This window comes from Lagopus muta, chromosome 1, assembly GCF_023343835.1.
Source record: "Lagopus muta isolate bLagMut1 chromosome 1, bLagMut1 primary, whole genome shotgun sequence".
Taxonomy (NCBI): Eukaryota; Metazoa; Chordata; class Aves; order Galliformes; family Phasianidae; genus Lagopus; species Lagopus muta.
Window position 1 is genome coordinate 72,760,260 of NC_064433.1, and position 19,889 is coordinate 72,780,148.

Below are 19,889 nucleotides of genomic sequence, written 5' to 3' on the forward strand. Positions count from 1 at the left end.
CATTAAAAACCACTGCTTTATAAACAGGATTCTGGCGTGGGAGTAGGGATGACACTGGACTGAACTGAAGAGACTTCAACCAGCTAGATCATTTTCCATATGTTAGACCAGAAGCTGCCAGCTTTGTTCAAGCTGAATGATACTCTTCCCCATGATTAGTCTCATTGATTTTATCGGCTCTGCTCACAGAGAACTTGATCAGCCCATGGTGCTTTGGCCCCAGAAAGGGAGCCACACACTGCTGTCTCCCTGCTGCTCTGGGAAGGAACAAAATCATGATGGGTCGGTAGCTGACAGCACATACTTCCTGCTGTTAGATGCCTTGGGAAAGGAAATTAAGGATCCATCAAATTCTCCTTCTTCCCTCCTGAGCTAATAAAATGGCACAGTCAGCAGAGGCTATTATTCCCCTGTGTGTGAGAAGCAAGCAAGACACAGGATGGCAATGGCCCTCTACGTCTTGCATTGGCATGCTGGCCATTATCTGGTCCCAAGTGATGTTCTACTCTGCATGAAAAAGGGGCAGTAACCAGAGGCTTCACATGGCCTAGAGTATGAGGTCAGTACAAAACCCTTGAAAAAAAATGTAGCAACAGTGCATCCAGTGCATTTACTGGTGAACACAAAAGCCACTTACAGGCTGAGGAGAGGAGAAGAGAAGGAAAAGAAAAAGGCATGAGCTTATTTTCAGTGCAGAAAACATGCCATTGAGCACCTAGTCAAAGGCAGAGAATTGGTCTGTCACAACACACCATTTGCTGGAGATTTCTAATCCACTGTGATATTATGGCTGATGGCTCAGAGACCTTGCCTTTACTGCCAATGTAATTGGCATGGATGGACGTTTTTGATTGAGTTTGAGCTGCTCCTCATGAATCTGCTGAATGGTTCTGCAGGACTTCAATGTAGGTGAAGCCCCATATTACTTACTGATCTATCCCTCTGATTTTCTTGTCACGTGATTTACAATAACTAGCACTGTTTTTGCACCTCTAAGGTAATTAGTAAAAATGCTTTTTTCCCCTAATTGTTCTACTGGTTTTACAGTTACCAAGCTGTAAAGCACCTTATCGCTTTCGTTAATTCTTTCTTCCTTTTGAGCTGCCAGTTAGTAATCAATTATTATCCTTGTCATTCATACTGCAGCACAGCAGCTGGTCACAAGAAGCCTCTGTTTCATTGGGCTGGAGCCAATCAAGTCCCTCCAGCTGTCCCTTGCTGCTCTGAATCATAATGGGCAGTACTTGTTGCTTTACAAGTTCCTTTACTAGACTTCCTTTAAATATTTGAAAAATAAAATTCAGCTTTATCTCCCAGTTCTACCTAATCTCATAGCACATCTGGCTCTGAGAGATTAAAGTAAACTCCCTAATGCTACATTTTTATTGGGGGTGGGGACATACTCTGTGTCAGCACAACAGATATTTTGGTCATATTTTCCATTTTACGATATGACTGCATTGATATAAAGACTGCTGACAGATCAAAGGTTTTACTGGTAAAATGATATGAAAGGCAGAGACATTAGCATCCATCAAAGTCCTGTCAGGATTTGCAGAAAAAGGGTTCTGGGCCTCCAAACTAAAATCTGGCAGGAAGGTCTGTGAGCCCGCATAGCAAATGAAAAGAAAATAAGAGAAGGTACAAAGAATATTGGAGGACGTAGTGACCCACAAAATAGTGGCAATTCAAGCTCCAAGGCACCCTGATTGAATTGCAGCAGAGGCAAACACTTTTAGGCTTTCTGTTCTTGTACGGAGTGATAAGCAGTTCAGCAATGTGCTCTAAGCCATCAGCAAGGCTTTTGGATGACTTTAATTCAGAGTGAGAAACGTCAGTATCATCACATTCCCGGTTGTCTTTGTTCCCAGTATCCACCGATTAATAAAGCTCCTGAGATACGAAATCTTGAAGAATACTCAACCAACACAAAATATCAGGGGGAAATAGATGGCTTTGGAGAATTGATACAATCATCTCGTAGGATATGTTCCTCTCCATCTAATTTAATCACAAGGAAGAAAAAGATTTCAGAACTCTGCTACTGATGTATTTTCATTAGCTTCAGAGGAGCAAGTCACAGGGATAAAAGTCTGGCAAATATCTTCTGCAGCAACTTCTTTTGCTCTCTGATGTGCCCCAAACAATCAATTTCATGGGAGTATTAAGAGACAAATTTAAATGTGGTCTAACCCTTTACATCCTGTTACAAGAATTTCAGTCCCTGGTGTTAAGGAACCCAATCAGTGTTAACTACACAGTGGCCACCACTGATATTATTTTAAAATGTCTGATTTTATTGCTGTTGCAGCTCATACCAATAAAATAATCTCTGCTAAACTGTGCACACACACACACAAAGTTTTACAATAGCACTACACGCTTCATAGAGTGCATGCTTGCTGTGGAGCTTGTAATAGCTTTCCCAAATAGGGCATTATTATCTACAGCATTAGAGAAAACAAGATAAATGAAGTGCGGTTGCACTTCAGACATTGAAAAACCTGAGGTGCTCAATAAGTTTGCCTCAGTGTTCACTGGTGGTCAGGCTTCCCATGTCTATCAGGACTCTGAAGCTTTAGGTATGGGTGAGAGGAGCAGATTCTGTCCCACTGTAACAGTGGAACAAATTCAAGACCTCCTTATGAAACTGAATGTATATACATCTATGTGGCCTGATGATATGCATCCCAGGGTTCTGAGAGAGATGGCTGATTTGGTTGCCAAACCATTCTTCACTGTATTAGAAAAATCATGGCTGTCGGGTGAAATCCCTGGTGACTGCAAAAAGGGAAACATTACTCCTGTTTTTAAGAAAGGAAGAAAGGATGACCTGGGGAACTACATGCTTGTGAGCGTCATCTCTGTGCCTGGGAAGATCATGGAGCAAACATTCCTGATTACCATGTTAAGGTACATATAAGACGAAGAGGTGATCTGAGACAGCCGGCATGGCTTCATCAAGGGCAGATCTTGCCTGACCAGTCTGGTGGCCTTCTATAATGGAGTGACAGCACCAGTGGACGGGGGAAGGGTGACACATCATCTACCTGGAATTCTGCAAAGCCTTTGACATGGTCCCTCACCACATTCTTCTCTCTAAATTGGAGAGGCATGGGTTTGAAAGATGGACTGTTCAGTGCATTAAGAGATGGTTGGCAGGACGCAGACAAAGGGTTGTGATCAGTGGTTCTATGTCTGGGTGGAGGCCGGTCACAAGTGGTGTCCCTTAAGGGTTGGTCTTGGGACCAGAGCTCTTCAACGTCTTTATCAATGACATAGACAATGGAATTGAGTGTACCCTCAGCAAGTTTGCAGACAACACCAAGCTAAACATTAGAGTTTATACACTGGAGGGAAGGGAAGTCATCCAGAGGTTCCTGGACAGGCTGAAGAAGTGGACCCATGAGAACATAATGAAGTTCAACAAGGCCAAATGCAAAGTGCTGCACTCGGACCAGGTCAATTCCAGGTATTTATGCAAACTGGAGGAAGATCTCCTTGAGTGCAGCCCTGCGGAGAAGGGCTTGGGGGTCTTGGTAGATGAGAAGCTGGACACGAGGCAGCAGTGTGTGCTTGCAGCCATTCCCAGTCAGCATCTTTGTTAATGATCTTGATGAGAGGATTGAGTGAACCCTCAGTAACTCTAAGGGAAACACCAAGTTGTGAGGGAGTGTTGATCTGCCAAAGGGGAGAAAGACACTACAGAGGGAGTTTCAATAGGGCCAAGTGTCATGTCCTGCATTTCAGTCACAGCAACCCCAGGCAACCCTACAGGCTTGGGGAGGAGTGGCTGGAAAGCTGCCTGCTGGAAAGGGACCTTGGTGTACTGATGGACTTCCTGTTGAATATGAGCCAGCAGTGTGCCCAGGTGGCCGAGGAGGCCAATGGCATCCTGGCTTGTATCAGGAATGGTGTGGTGAGAAGGACTACGGAAGTCATCCTGCACCTGTACTCAGCATTGGTGAGGCCTCACCTCAAGTACTGTGTTCAGTTTTGGGCACTTCAATTCCAAAAGGACATCGAGGTGCAGAAGCAGGTTCAAAGGGCAACAAGGCTTGTGAAGGGCTTAGAGAATATGCCCTATGAGGGGAGACTGAAGTCTGAAGAAGAGGAGGCTGAGGGGAGACTTTATTGCTCACTTAAATACCTAAGAGGTAATTGCAGTGAGGGCAGGATTGATCTCTTCTCACTGAGACAGGTGACAGGACTAGGGGAAATGGCCTCAAGTTGCACCAGGGGAGGTTTACATTGGATATTAGGAAAATCTTTACAGGTTGTTAAGCACTGGAATAGGCTCCCCAGGGAGATGGTTGAGTCACCATCCCTGAATCCCTTCTGGATGTAGTAATTTAGTGGTTTGTTGTTAGAGTTAGGGTAGTATGGTTAGGTTGTGGTTGGACTTGATGATCTTTAAGGTCTTTTCCAGTCTGAGCAATTCTATGATTCTATGATTCCATTTGTCAGCATCTGTGCCCTAGTTCAAGGGTGGTGAGGATGCCTCAGTATTCTTTGTACTGAGGTACAACTCTCAGAGAGGCTACAATCACAAGATACAGTGAAGTTTGGATGTATCCCACAACTTAAATAAATTAGCATGTTTGTCAGGCCTGGCAGAGATGTATGTGTTACCCTCCTCTTGAGTTTTATCAGTTCTGTTCAGAGGACTGAATTTCTTCGATATGAATGTTGCGTTAACCCAGACAGAGCACAGCACTATGGCAGATAGATTGCTTTGGATACCTTACTAGCCTTTCAAGTTGGTTTGACTATCTCCAAATGGCCTGCTACAGTGCTGTGTAGATGGCTTTTTTGAAATGCAGTGTGTTTTGTCATTGCACACTTCAGGGGTAGAATTATGTTTTGGTAAAGTACTAGCACCAAAGCATGCTCTGCTGCTGTCTTCCGTGTTTATAATCCGCACTCTGCTTTGGTGCAGAGATCTGCTGTTGCGTGGTGCTAATTAGCAGACTTGCAGCTGTGAAGCCTCTTGATTCTCAAGGAAAAGAGGACTCAGATTGAGTGAGCTGTGCCTTTCAAAAAGCAAGAGTTTTCAAATAAAGGGCAATTTCTGAAGTGTGAAATCACAGGATCACAGAATCACAGGGGTTGGAAGGGACCTCTAGAGGTCATCTAGTCCAACTTCCCTGCTAAAGCAGTTTCCCTACAGTAGGTTGCACTTGGAAGTGTCCAGGTGAGTTTTGAATATCCCCAGACAAGAAGACTCCACAACCTTTCTGGTCAGGTTGTTTCAGTGCTCTGTCACCATCACAGTAAAGAAGTTACTCCTGTACTTTGTTGATTTTTATAATAAATTTTTATCCTATCACTCTCAGTCTTCTCCATGCTAAATAGTTCAGGGTCTCTCAGCCTTTCCTTGTACAGGAGATCCCCTAATCTTTGTGGCACTTTGCTGGACTCTCTCGTCCTCTTTGAACTGAGAAGCCCAGAAATGGATGCAGTATTCCAGTATTCCACTCACCAGTGCAGAGTAGAGGAAGAGGAGAACCTCTTTCGGCATGCTGGGCACACTCTCTTTAATGTGCCCCAGAGTACCGTTGCTATTCTAGGCCAGAAGGGCACACTTCTGGCACATGGTCAACTTGTTGTCCACCAGGGCATCTAGGTCCTCCTCTGCGGAGTTCCTTTCCAGCAGGTCAGCCCCTAATCTGTACTGAAATGACCTCATGAAGAGGTCTCAAAAGGTCTGGTAGAAAAAAGAGATTTGCAGAACTGTCACACAGACTCTTTGCAAAGAGCTCAATTCCACCCCAGTCAGTGACCTTTTCCACATGAATAGTGGGAGTCTTATGCCATTGAAATCCTCTAGGCACAGAACTCACTCATATTTTCACTGACAGTAGGTTCCAAGAACATCCAACATCTTCTCTGAGGCTCTCATGACAGAACTAATCTATGAAGAACAGCGAGAGAATAAAGGGAGAGGTTTATGGTTCTGTCTCTCCATTTTGTCTTAGAAGACCTGTTGGTAAAACCCATAACATCCATCATTTGAGACATGCAGATTAGCATTGTGTATTTATTTGACTTATCTCGCATCTATCAAGCAAACAGAGAAATCGTAAAAATATATTTTGAAGTTACACGAACATTGAAGGATTTAAGGATTGAAGGATGAGAGCATTTACTTTTGTTTTTTATTTCTTTAAATTAAAAAAAAAAAAATTTAAAGGAAAAAATAGTTTGTGTTTCCATATATCTTATTAAAATACTTCTTTTAATCCTCCAAGGGTTTTGACATGGCAACATTGTCAAAACTGGCAAGTTTCAACAGAAAGTTTAAAGTATGATGAATTTTGCACACTTTGAGACAAAAAAATACACTGTTGGAATTTTTTATTTATTTATTTATTTTTTCCTCTGCTCAGAAGATAGACCTTTGCTTTGGGCCTTTCTACAGATGTCTTGCAGATTTGTTGGAATACATTTAGAATAACTAAGAAAAAACTTTGGTGTTTTGGTACTTATCTGAACATAGAAATGGGATCTTCAAAATCTAGGTAGCCTCTGGAATACGGTGCCATACCACTAGTCTCAGCAGGAGATGGGCTGGTATAGCACAGCAATTCTGCTGCAACTTTTCCCAGTGCAGTACTGAAATTTGCTGTCTCTAGAACCAGGGACACTGGTGTAGAAAGATGACACAACTTCACATAATTCTGGCTCTTCCCCCTTCCTTCACTGTGTGGGACAGAACTTTGCCTCATGAGGGAATTCGTTTCAGCAAAATGGCAGTTTAATTCCCTTGTGTTTTGTATCAAACTTTTGCCAACATCTTCCCAGGAGTTACTCCAGATACATTGGAAAGGAGAAAAAAAGGGATAAACGAAACTAAACTTCCAGGCAGATTTTGGTTTACCGACTCCTACAAACATTTATCCTACTTTTTCACCATTTTCAATTTTCTCCCTCAGCATATCTGATGAATAATACTTTTCCTTGTAATGTCACTATACTCTCATCCTGCTTTGTCTCAGGTATCCCAAAGAAAGTAAAAGCCTTTCAGTTAGATCATAGTACACATGCTGAAATGGACCACAACAATTGGGCTGCATCAAAAGAGGGTTGCCAGCAGGGAGAGGGAGGTGACCGTTCCACTCTATTCCACCCTTGTGAGGCCCCATCTGGAATACTGGAGGAATACATCTGGAAGTGGAGGCCTGAGGCCTCCAATACAAGAAAGATGAGGAGCTGTTGGAGCAGGTCCAGAGGAGGACCACAAGATAATCAGAGAGCTGGAGCACCTCTCCTACAAATACTGAGTAGTTGAGCTGAGGTAGTTGGGCTTGTTTAGTTTGGAGAAAGCTCAGGGGAGACCTCCAATACTTAAAGGGAGCTAATAAACAGGAGGGAAAATAGCTTTTCACATGAGTAATTAGTGATAGGACAAGGAGGAATGATTTTATACTAAAAGAGGGAAGATTTAGATTAGATGTGAAATTTTTCACTCAGAGAATGGAAGCACTGGAACAGCTTGCCTGGAGAAGTTGTAAATGTCACATCCCTGGAGGTGTTCAAGGCCAGGTTGGATGGTGCCTTCAGCAATTAATCTAGTGCCTGATGTAGAGGCAACCCTGCAGGCAGCAGGAGGATTGATTTTTGATGATTTTTGAGGTTCCTTCCAACTTAGGCCATTCTGTGATTCCTTGATTCTACGAATTCATCTCTTATCATCCAAGCAATTCAAATCCTGCTGCAGCAGTGGGAAGCTGTAAAACACCCTCCAGGAAGATGCACAGTAAATAAGTGTCATGGGAGTTTGGAACTTGTCTTTAGCTTCAAAAGATGAAGATCCAAAATAAGATCTTTTCCAAAAATGTGATACTGCTGTTATCACTGAGCTCTACAAATGAACAAACTGAACAGCAGTTGGCTCATGTGAGAAAGGTGAAAATACCATTGTAAGAAGTCTATCACTTTGCACTGTATTTAACATTCTTCCATTGTTGTGCACTTGTGCACATGTGCATTTGTTTAACTACTTTAACTGATGAGTAATCACTTTTCTATACAGTATTAATGTACTATACTATAATATACAATAATATAATATAGACTTAAATGTAGCACATGTTTATTTAATGTTATCTAAATGAACATTAGAGTGTCTGCTGGAATAAAAACATTGTATAGAACTTGGTTTGCAGAGAAGAGGAGAAAAAAACCCGTGAGGCACCCTTTCCAGATCACCTCATGCACAGAACCAGACAAAACCATAAATTTGGTTTGCCTTCTCTGTCCTCTAAGGTGAGCTTTAGATCTAGTTTACATTTAGTTTCCAGGATATGCAGCAGGCAATGGCCATTGTATCAGATGCTTTGTGCCACTCTGGAATATCTCTATCCTAAGCTCTGTGGTCAACAGAAAAACCTTCCAGGAACCAAAGTTTATGTGATGTCCTATAAAATGCTATATTTCTCTAAGTCAAGATTCAGCTTACCTACCTTTAAGTATTCAGGTGAGTCTAGATATGTGGTATAGCTGACTAAAGACAGTAATAAAGGCAGTCATATTCCCTCTTTCTAGGCGTTTCCGTCTGAAATAGCTGTAGGCTTACTTTGGAGTCAATGGAGAGAAATGTGGGCTTCTAGAGTACTTTAGTGTTCTGACTTGTCTTAAGACACACCTATTCTGAAAAAGAAGCTTATCTCATTCATTCAGCTTATCTGAAACTATATATCTCTGGATGTAGTTTGACATTACAATGAACTTTAAGATTTACAATATCAGACCGTGAATGCTACATCCACTATACACCAAAACAAGCATTGCATCATGTCACTGTGTCAGTTCAAATGCATTGGAAGTGGTTGAGAGCTTAATTTTGGATAAGCAGGATCTATGCCAGATAAAGTATTGTGTGCTGTTGCTGTTTAGCTTTGTGCTATTATCACTTAAGTGTGACAAATCCAAAGACTCAAACTTGCTTTTAGATCAAGACTAAAGGCAAGACACTTCTTAAAACAGTGATCACACCAGGAATAGCAGTAATAAAAGTGGCATTAGATTTTACTACTTTGGGACTTAACTCTACACCTGTAACTATGTAGATCAACTTATTTTCTTCGTGTGAATATTACTTTGCTGATACTAGGCGCATATCACAGGTATGATTACCTTAAGAGAGTAATTTTGTGAGACACACTGAAAATGAACTTCCACATTCCAAGTTTTCTCCCTTTCATTGTGTTTCATATGACAATGTTTTCTGCTTTGTTCAATTCTATATCTACACCATCTTTTTCTAAATCTCAATTTCCAATAATTTTGCCCTCCCTCCTCTTCCTCCAGAATCTGAGGTTTGTAGTTCGTAATTTCCTGAATATACAAGTTGCCTCTTAACATCCAACCAAAAAATTAAGTCTAATAAAAATGTAAAACAGACTGCAGGATAGATCAACATCCACATGTGGGTTAGTGGATGAAATTCTCCATGTCTTCGTTGGAATCTGTACTGTGGAAATCATAGTGCTGAAGGGTGTTCATGGGAAAAGTGGTACTGGGTTTTCTTGTCATAATAAACAAGTCATTTCAGTATCGTCTGGTGGCTCATTCTTTACAGCTACAGTTGTCTATTCAGTTTGATCAGCCACTTGGAATTCCCAAGTCTCAGCTGCATTTTAAAAACTGCTTTCCAAAGACAATTATGCAGCCCTATTTTAAGATTCTTAAGTACCTGCTCTTAGAAGCAAAGTGTGGATTTAGGCATCCATGTTAAAAATTTAGCCCACAGCAGAGCATTACCATCCAGACTCCAAACCTGGGCAGTGAACTAGAGGTTTGATGCTCTACACTTGTCCTGTTGCAGTGTCTGCCCGTGGCTTGCTTATTGCCAAAAAGACAAGAGTTTACTGCCTTCATAAGAAAATGCCTTCACAAGAACTAACACAAGGTAATACCAGTCCTCAAAATGATGTTGGTGGCTTGATGAGAAATCTGTCCACTGCCTTCAAATTTCCATCCTGATTTGGATCATTGTTGCCCAAGATTATTTATTGTCTGTATTTAGTAGATCAACTGTTATGAAATTATATCAGTATTAATAACTACTTTGGCTTTACCAGATCTTCTTGCGTAACTACCAAATCTAGAAGGAACAGTGAAGTCATAGAATCATAGAATGGCTTTGGTTGGAGGGGACTTCAAAGCTCATCTAGTCCCAACCCCCCTGTCATGGGCAGGGTTGCCAACCACTAGATCAGGCTGCCCAGGATCCCATTCAACATGGCCTTGGATGGCTCCAGGGATGGGGTATCCACAGCTCTGGGCAGCCTGTTCCACTGTCTCACCACTCTCTGAGTAAAAAATTTCTGCCTAACATGTAACATAAATCTCCCCTCTTTTAGTTTGAAATCATATCCCCTTTCTCTTCTCCAAGCTAAAGAAACCCAGCTCACTCAGTCTTTCTTCATAGGAGAGATGATCATACTTCTGATCATCTTCATGGCCATCCTCTGGACCTGATCCAACAGCTCTGTATCCTTCCCCTGCTGGAGGCCTCAGTCTTGGACACAGTACTCCAGATGAGGCCTAACAAGGGCATGGTAAAGGGAGACAATCACATCCCTTCCCCTGCTGGCCACCCCTCTTTTGATGCAGCCCAGGATACTGTTAGCCTTCTGAGCTTCATCAGTCCTAGGAGCATCCTTACCTATAATCCATTTGAAGGTATCCTCAACTTTTAACTAGCCTACTGGACTTTCTGAATCTGTTCTTCAGCTATAAGATCTTTGCAGCAGGGGCAGATTCATGCCACAAATAGTAGAAGGGTTTCACTACTCTGCTTTTAAAGCATTTTTAATTGTTCAATTCTGGTAGCCAACAGTTTCAGAAAGGTCAGTGAGGACACAACTGCTGCTTTGAGTGTAACCCTTCCTTTGTTTTTCCAGACATTGTCTGGAAAATATTGCCCTTTCCATACATTTATACATGTTTACCATACTGCTCTAAGAAGAAAGATTTGGGGCTGCACAGATTTATCCCATGGCTAAGAGAATTTTATTTCATGCACAGTAGTTTCTGGTGCAAGATAAGAAGGGTTCCATGTAAGAGTCCTGCAGAAGGAGAATCATATAAGAACAGAGATTTTTCTTTTCTTCCAGAATGGAAAACTTTTTTTTCTCTCCCCAAACACATCCTAATAATTTAGCATATTATTAATAAAAACTCAACAGATATTTTAGTCTAAAACCCAAACATACATTCATTAAACCTTCATAGCAAAATTCTCTGATAAAATCACTGCTTCCTTTGGAGGACATTCATCTTGACTGGAAAACCATTTGCAAGTCTTGTTTTCCAAACCACAACTGACACTTGGGTAACAGTTGTAAGTGGATGATTTTTAGGGTTTTTTTTTTTTTTTCATTCTGTATTTGTTGAATATAATACTGATTGAAGATATGGTCAAAACATCAGTGCAACAGCAGCTCTATTTCTGCCCTGGTTAGAAGCCTTGTGGGATTCTCACTGCTGTGGTAACTTCTGGTTCCCTATTGAAAGAGTATGCAAATTGCACAAATAATATTATCACAGAATTATAGAATTATCACACTATTATCACAGAATCAAAGTTGAAAAAGACTAGATCATCCATTCCATCCGTCTATCTACCAACACCATTTCCCCACTAAACCATGGTATTTAGTACAACATTGAAACGTTTCTTGAACATCTCAAGGGATGGTGACTGAATTACCTCCTTGGGCAGTCCATTCCAGTGCCTGATCACTCTTTTGGAGCATAAATTTTTCCTAATCTGAATCTCCTCTGGCACAACTTGAGGCCATTCCCTCTTGTCCTATCTCCAGTTACTCAGGAGAAGAAGCCCATCCCCTCCTTGCCATAATCTCCTTTCAAGTAGCTGTAGAGAGTAATAAGGTCTCTCCTGAGCCTCCACTTCTCCAGATGAAACAAACTCAACTGTTCCTCATAAGACTTGTGCTACAGATCCCTCACCAGCTCTGCTGCTCTTCTCTGGACATGCTCCAGGGCCTTGATGTTTTTCTTGCACTGAGGGGCCCAAAACTGAACACAGTTGGGGCAGCCTCACCAAGACTGAGCACAGAATGATGATAACTTCCTTGCCCCTACTGGCAACACTGCTACTCATACAAGCCAGAATGCCATTGGTCTTCTTGGCTACTTGAGCACACTACTGTGTTACGTTTGTTACGTTCAGCTAAGTGTTCACTAGCACCTCCAAGTTCATTTCTTCTACACAGTCTTCCAGTCCCTCTGCCTGAATCCTATAGTGTTGCCTGGGGTTATTGTGGCAAATGTGCCGGACCCAGCATTTGATCTTCTTAAATTTCATCCTGTTGCCCTCTGCCCAGCTATCCAGCCTGTTCAGATTCCTCTGTAGGACCTTCCTACTCCCAGGCAGATCAACACTTCCTGCCAACTTGATGTCATCTGCAAACTTACTGAGGGTGCATTCGATGCCATCATCCAGGTCACCAGTAAAGATATTTAACAGGACAGGCTCCAATACCAACCCGTAGGAAACACTGCTTGTGATCAGTCACCAGCTGGATTTAGCTCCATTCACCATTACTCTCTGGTCCCGGTCCTCCAGCCAGTTCTGAGGAATGTATCTGGCCAAGCCACAGGCTGCCAGCTTCTCTAGTAGAATGCTTTCGGAGACAGTGTCAAATGCTTTGCTGAAGTCTTAGTATCAACAACCTTTCCCTTATCCACCAGTCTGGTCATTCAATCATAGAAAGAGATCAGGTTGGTCAAGCAGGGCCTGTCTCTTATGAATTCATGCTGATTGGGCCTGATCCCCTGGTATTGTTGCACATACCGTGTGATCTCCCTCAAAATGATCTGCTCCATTACCTTTCCTGGCACCGAGGCCAGGCTGACAGGCACGTAGTTGCCTGGATCCTCCTTACATACCTTCTTATTGATGGGAGTCACAATGACCAGCCTCCAATTTCTGGGAGCTCACCAGTTGACTGGGAATGCTGACAGATGGTGGAAAGCTTGACAGTCAGCTCTACCATTTCCCTCAGCACCCTCTCCTGGATCCCATCTGACCATATGGACTTGTGATAGTCCAGGTGGAGTAGCAGGTCTCTAAGCGTTTCCACCTGAATTGTGTTTATTCTGCTTCCCATCCAAGACTTTCAGGTCACAGGTAGAGTATCCCGAGAATAACTGATCTGAATTTTAAAGACAAATGTAAAGAAGGCATTTAGAACCTCAGCCTTTTCCTTATCCTCAATGGTCAAGTTCCGTGTCACATCCATTAAAGAATGGAGACTCTCCTTAGCCCGTCCTCTTACTGTTAATATATCTGTAAAAAGATTTTGTTTATTTTTACACCAGTGAACAAGTTAAGTGGAAGCTGGGCTTTTGCCTTTCTAGTTTTCTCCCAGCAAATTTTCGTGCTGCCTGGTTGTTCCAAATCTGATGTTACTTTGTTGTGTTTTTCCTACAGCATCCCCTATATTAGATGTTGTAAAACCAGATGTTTCCTTTTATGTTCCTACCAATCACAGTAAAAAAAAAAACACAATAAAACAAAAAAACCCCACACTTTAATATGAAAAAAAATAATAATAATTAAAAAAAAATTGACAAATAAGAGTATGAGTACAGTATTTGGTAATGCCAAGAGCCTCGTAATAGTTCCAAAACAGGATGCTGCCGTGCATGTCTAATATTCCTTTTTTACTACAACAACCAAAACAATTTATGTTGCTTTCAGAGCTATAAATTGCATGAAAAATCAGCAGTCATATTGCACAGAGCAAAATTGCATCCGCTTCAACAAACAGCAGACACAGGTTTTATTAGTTTTTCTTCAAGAGATGAATACAAAGGTGTTCTACTTGAACATAGTACACAGCAAGATCTCTTACCACTGCTACTAGCTCTGATGTGTCACTGCAGTGACACAACTTTGTTAGTTATATCTCAGACTAACCTTTGCTAATTCCTTGTCCTTTCATCTGAATAGAGCTAGTATAAAAATCATACCTTATCCTGGTCAGTCATAAGGCAATTCATGCCATCTTTGATTACAAGTGTTCACACCTCATATGTGCATATGCCATACTTTGTTCCACAACAAACTCAGACAATCTCAATTTTAGGATACAGTTATCAGTAAAATTTCAAGGGGCTTATTAACGCTGTCTCTTGATCTGTGGAAGGTAACAATTTATGTAACTTGGGAAAATGCACCCAAAAAAATCCATAGCCTGCACTTTTTCTAACAACAGGCTGCCATTTATTATTGGCAGAAACAGAGCACAGGCTTTAAAATTTAAGGAGAAAAAAAAAAAAAAAAAAAAAAAAAGAAGACCTCTGGCAATGAGGAAATGAGCCTAGACATTTTTTATGAATGGGATAGAGCTGCTTAACTCTGACTGGCTCGCTTTCTTTTCTTCCTATTCACATCACTCAAGTCCCACCTTATTGCCTTAAATGGCATCTTGTTCCCTGGCAGCAGGACAAGTATCTGTTTGATGTCAGCACCCTTTTATTTTCTTAAAAGCATCTTTTTTTCAAGCCAGTAAATTGAAAATGACTACCGCGTCGAGAACTAGCCAATTTCCAGCATTCTCTGCAGAACTGGTCTGCTTTCACATTTAAGAGATATCATTAATTTTCTAATGAATAATGAGATCAGAGAGCTTGCATGCTGTATTATGTGTAGCAAAATGCTTATGTAAATCAGTATGACTGTGGTAGCTTCCCAGGGAACTTTAAAGCTTATCATATCATTAAATCTGATAGCAATTCTTTTTTCTTTTTTCTTTTTTCTTTTTTCTTTTTTCTTTTTTCTTTTTTCTTTTTTCTTTTTTCTTTTTTTTTCGTAAGGAGAAAGAAAGTCTGTCTATTCACCACCTATTTGTAGTAATACATTTATAATAGGAAATACATGCTTATAATATGAAAGAGAAAATAAGGCTACTAGATCATATATGAGATAGTGCAACCAGAAATTACTTACTGTTTGCAAGCTGCACCCTGTATTGAGTGAAAAAGCAGCCCATATTTTTACATAATTTAACCTTGTGAAATACACTGAATACAGTGAAATCCTTGTTAAAGCTCAATGTTACCTTTTGATGATGATTTCATTTTTCTAGGCTCCCTGCAGAAGATATAAAAGCTCTTCTAACACTTCATTTTCAGTGACCTTAAGAATACCTTCCCCTTATTTCCCTTCTTTCTCATGTTAAAGGATGGTCTCAATGAAATTAAAGGAAAGTGTCCAACTTCCTTGTAATTAAGTTTTAGCGTCTTAGTGACAGAGATGTTTCTGATTTATACCAAGGCTACAAGCATGAGGATAACATCTTTCCAGTGTCCGTGTAGAATGGACCACGGTTTACAGAATGCAACAAGGACCACAGCAAAATCTTGCACTTGAGAAAGAATAACTTCTAGCAACTGTGCAGGCTTGGAACTGGCTGGCCTGAAGGCAGCTCTGCTGAAAATGACCTGGTTATCTAGGTAGGCAGCAACCTAAACACAAACCAGCAGTGTACTCTGGCAAGACAATAAGTCAACAGTATCCTGGACAGTATTTGCAGAATAACTGGATTGAGGAAGTGATTATTTTGCTCTAGTCAGTACTCATTAGACCATAACAAGCATGTGCTACTAAGTGCAACTAAGATACGAACACAGTAGAGGGAGTTCAGTGAAGTGACACCAAGATGATAAGGAGGCTATAGCATGTACCCTACGTGGAGGTGCAGTGAATGGGGATTGTTCAGCTTTGAGATGTAAAGGCTCTGGTTTTTTAACAGATGGAGTTAGGTTTTTCACAGTGGTGCAATGGCAAGAGAAAAAAAGTAGACAAGGAGCATAACTGAAACAAGAGTGATTCTCATTGGTTATAGGAATAACTTTTTCACCTAAAAGTCAATAAAAATTTGGAACAAGTTGCCCAGAAAAGCTTGTGCACTCTCCACCTGGGGAATTTTTCAAGACCTTAACATGGACATAAAGGAAAGAGTTGAAAGAGTTCAGCAAAGAGCTGCTAGGATGATAAGGAACTGCAGCATCTCTCCTGTGAGGGAGGTGCAACTGTGCTAGGGCGAGACTCTTTTCAGTGGCATGCAGCAGTAGAAGAAGAACAAGGGGCAATGAGCAGAAACTGGAATGTAGAAGTTCTATACAAACACAAGAAAGAACTTCTTTACTGTGAGATTGACAGAGCACTGTAACAGGCTGCTCAAAGAGATTGTGGAGTTGTCTTTCTGGAGGCATTCAAGTCCCATCTGGAAACTTTATCATGCAACCTACCGTAGGGAACCTTCTTTAGCAGGGCAGCTGGAATCAGTCATCTCTAGAGGTCCCTTCCAACTCCTACAATTCTGTGATTCTGTTTAGACTGGAGAAGACTCGGGAATCTTATCAGTGAGTGTAGATATGTAAAGAGTGGGTGCAAAGAGGATGATCCTTGCTATTTTTAGCGGCACCCATTGCCAGGACAAGAGGGAACAAGCGCAAGCTGGAAACACAAGAATTTCCTCCAGCTCAGGTGCCCTTACACTAATGCATGCAGCATGGGTAATAAGCAGGAGAAGCTGGAGGCCATTGTGTGGTCAGAAAGCTATGATATAGTCACCATCATGGAAACATGGTAGAATGACTCGCACAGCTGGAGTGCTTTGATGCATGGCTACTGACTGTTCAAAAGAGATGGGCAAGGCAGGAAAGGCGGTGGTGTAGCCCTCTATGTTAAGAGAGAATGTGAATGTATGGCAATTACTGATGGCGATGATAGGATTGAGAGCTTATGGGTCAGAATAAAAGTGAAGGCCAACAAGACTGATATTATTGTGGGAATCTGCTACAGGCCACCCAACCAAGATGAAGAGGTAGACAAGACACTTTATAGACAATCGGGTGCTGTCTCAAGGTCTCTCCCCCTTGTTCTTGGGAGGGGGTCTTCAATTTTGCAGAGATCTTCTGGATTTATAATACAGCAGATAGGGAACAGTCCCAGAGGATTCTAGAGTGTTGGGAGATAACTTCCTGACACAGTTGGTGAAAGAGACAATAAGGGAAGCAAAATCCTGGACCTGGTGTTTGTTAACAGAAAAGGTTCTGTGGGGGATGTTAAGGTCGGAGGCCATCTGGGGCATAGTGATCCTGAGATGCTAGTTTTCTCAATCCTGGTTGAACCACAGAGGGGAGTCAGCAGAACTGCCACGTTGGACTTTCAGAGGGCAGACTAACCTCTTTAGGACCATGGTTAAGAGGGTTCCTTGGGAGGTAGTTTTGGAGAACATGGGATACCAGGAAGGCTGGAAATACTTTAAGGAAGTAATTTGAAAGGTGCAGGAGCTGACCATCCTCAAGTCACAGAAGACAAGCTGACGGGCAAGGAGTCTGGACTGGCTGAATAGAGAACCTTTGTCTGGAACTGAAGAACAAAAGGAATGTTTATGGGCTCTAGAAGAGTGGGCAAGCTACTTATAATGATTACAGGTACGTAGTGAAGCGGTACAGGAAGAAAATTAGAAAAGCCAAAGCCCAGCTAGAACTGAATTTGGCCAGTAAGATAAAGAACAATAATAAATACTTCCTGGACTCCAAGGGCAACTTGGAGACCAAGGATCAGGATAAGGCTGAGATGTTTAATGCCTTCTTTGCCTCGGTCTTTAACAGTAAGAATTGTTACTGCTTGGGAACACACCCCTGTGCTGGCAGATAGGGATGGGGAACAGAATAGACCCTGCATGATCCATGATGAGATAATTTTGGACCTGCTCCAAAAGCTGGATGCTCACAAGTCCATGGGGCTGGATGGATCGCACCTGGAGTACTGAGGGAGCTGGTGGATGTGGCTGCCAAGCCACTTTCCATCATTCTTTGTCAGTCCTGGCTAACTGTGGATGTCCCGGCAAATTGGAAACTGGCAAATGAGATGCCTATCTTCAAAAAGGGCCTGAAAGATGGTCCTGTAGCTACAAACCTATCATTCTCACCTAGGTGCCTGGGAAGGTTATGGAATGGATAATCTTAGGAGCCATCATGGATCAGTTAAAGGTCAACCAGGGTATCAGGCTCAGTTTACCATGGGTTCATGAATGGTAGACCCTGTTTGACAAACCTGATTTCATTTTATGATGAAGTGACCCACTTAATGGATGAAGGTAAGGCTGTCAATGTGGTCTACCTGGATGACAAGACAGACTTTGACACTGCCCCCACAGCATTCTTGTGGAGAAGCAGGCTGCCCATGGTTTGGATGGGCATACGCTCTGCTGGGCGAAACACAGGTGGGATGGCCAGGCCCAGAGTTACAATCAATGGAGTTAAATCCAGTTGGCTGCCAGTCATGAGCGCTGTACCCAGCATTCGGTACTGGGGTCGCTTTTATTCAATATCTTCATTCATGATCTTGATGAGGGGACTGAGTGCACCCTCAGTAGGTTTGTAGATGACACAAAGTTGGGAGGGAGTGTTAATCTGCCTGAGGGGAGAAGGGCACTACAGAGGGACCTGAATAGACAGGATCGATGGGCCAAGGCAAACTGCATGAGATTCAATAGGGCCAAGTGTCATGTCCTGCATTTTGGTCACAGCAACCCCAGGCAACCCTACAGGCTTGGGGAGGAGTGGCTGGAAAGCTGCCTGCTGGAAAGGGACCTTGGTGTACTGATGGACAGCCTGTTGAATATGAGCCAGCAGTGTACCCAGGTGGCCAAGAAGGCCAATGGCATCCTGGCTTGTATCAGGAATGGTGTGGTGAGCAGGACTAGTACTCAGCATTGGTGTACTCAGCATTGGTGAGGCCTCACCTCAAGTACTGTGTTCAGTTTTGGGCACCTCAGTACAGAAAGGACATTGAGACATTGAGGTGCCTTGGAGCAGGTCCAAGGAAGGGCAACAAGGCTTGTGAAGTGCTTGGAGAATATGCCCTACAAGGAGAGACTGAAGGAACTGGGGCTGTTCAGTCTGGGGAAAAGGAGGTTGAGGGGAGACATTATTGCTCTCTTCAATATCTGAAAGGTACTTACAGGGAGAGTGGGGCTGGTCTCTTCTTGCTGGTGACAAGATGAGGGGAAATGGCCTCATGTTACACCAGGGTAAATTTAGGTTGGATATCAGGAGACACTTCTTTACAGAATGGGTTGTTAGGCACTGGAATAGGCTCCCCAGGGAGGTGGTTGAGTCACCATCCCTGGATGTGTTTAAAAACCGTTTGGATGTGGTGCTCAGGGACATGATTTAGTGGAGGGTTGTTAGTTAGGTAGGGTAGTATGGTTAGGTCATGGCTGGACTCAATGATCTTTATGGTCTTATCCAACCTCAGTGATTCTACGGTTCTATGATTCCTATAAGCATCTCTTCACCACTTGGACTCATAGAGCAATTCCTTCTCTGAACCCCATATTCTTGCATAGGTTTGTCATGAGTTTGAAAAGTACTTCATTTTTTTGTGCTATCATAATAAAAAAATTCTGTAAGAGCTACTGGACTGAACTGCTTTTACTGTCACAAAACACATGGCAGAAAAATTATGCTAGTATGACAGAAGAACAAAAAGAATGGGAATATGAAGTACAATTAGATGAAATTTTTTTGTGGCAATACATTTGAATTGGACACGAGAACTACGCAACACAAAGAAAATCAGGTTAAGAACTTCACCAGTATTTGGATTTCAATTTTGCATCATGAATACTGAAAATAAAACTCTATCTTCTTGGAATTAAGCCCATCTTTCATTTAGAAGGGGATTTACTGTCACAGTCAGAAATCACCACTTATCAAGATAAATTTTTTTTGGTGGATTTGACAAAAATACTCAAACTAGTGACTGCTTTGTTGAAGGAGGTTACTGTGCCTCTACACTGCAGATTTTAAAGTTTTCAAAGGGGAATGATCTT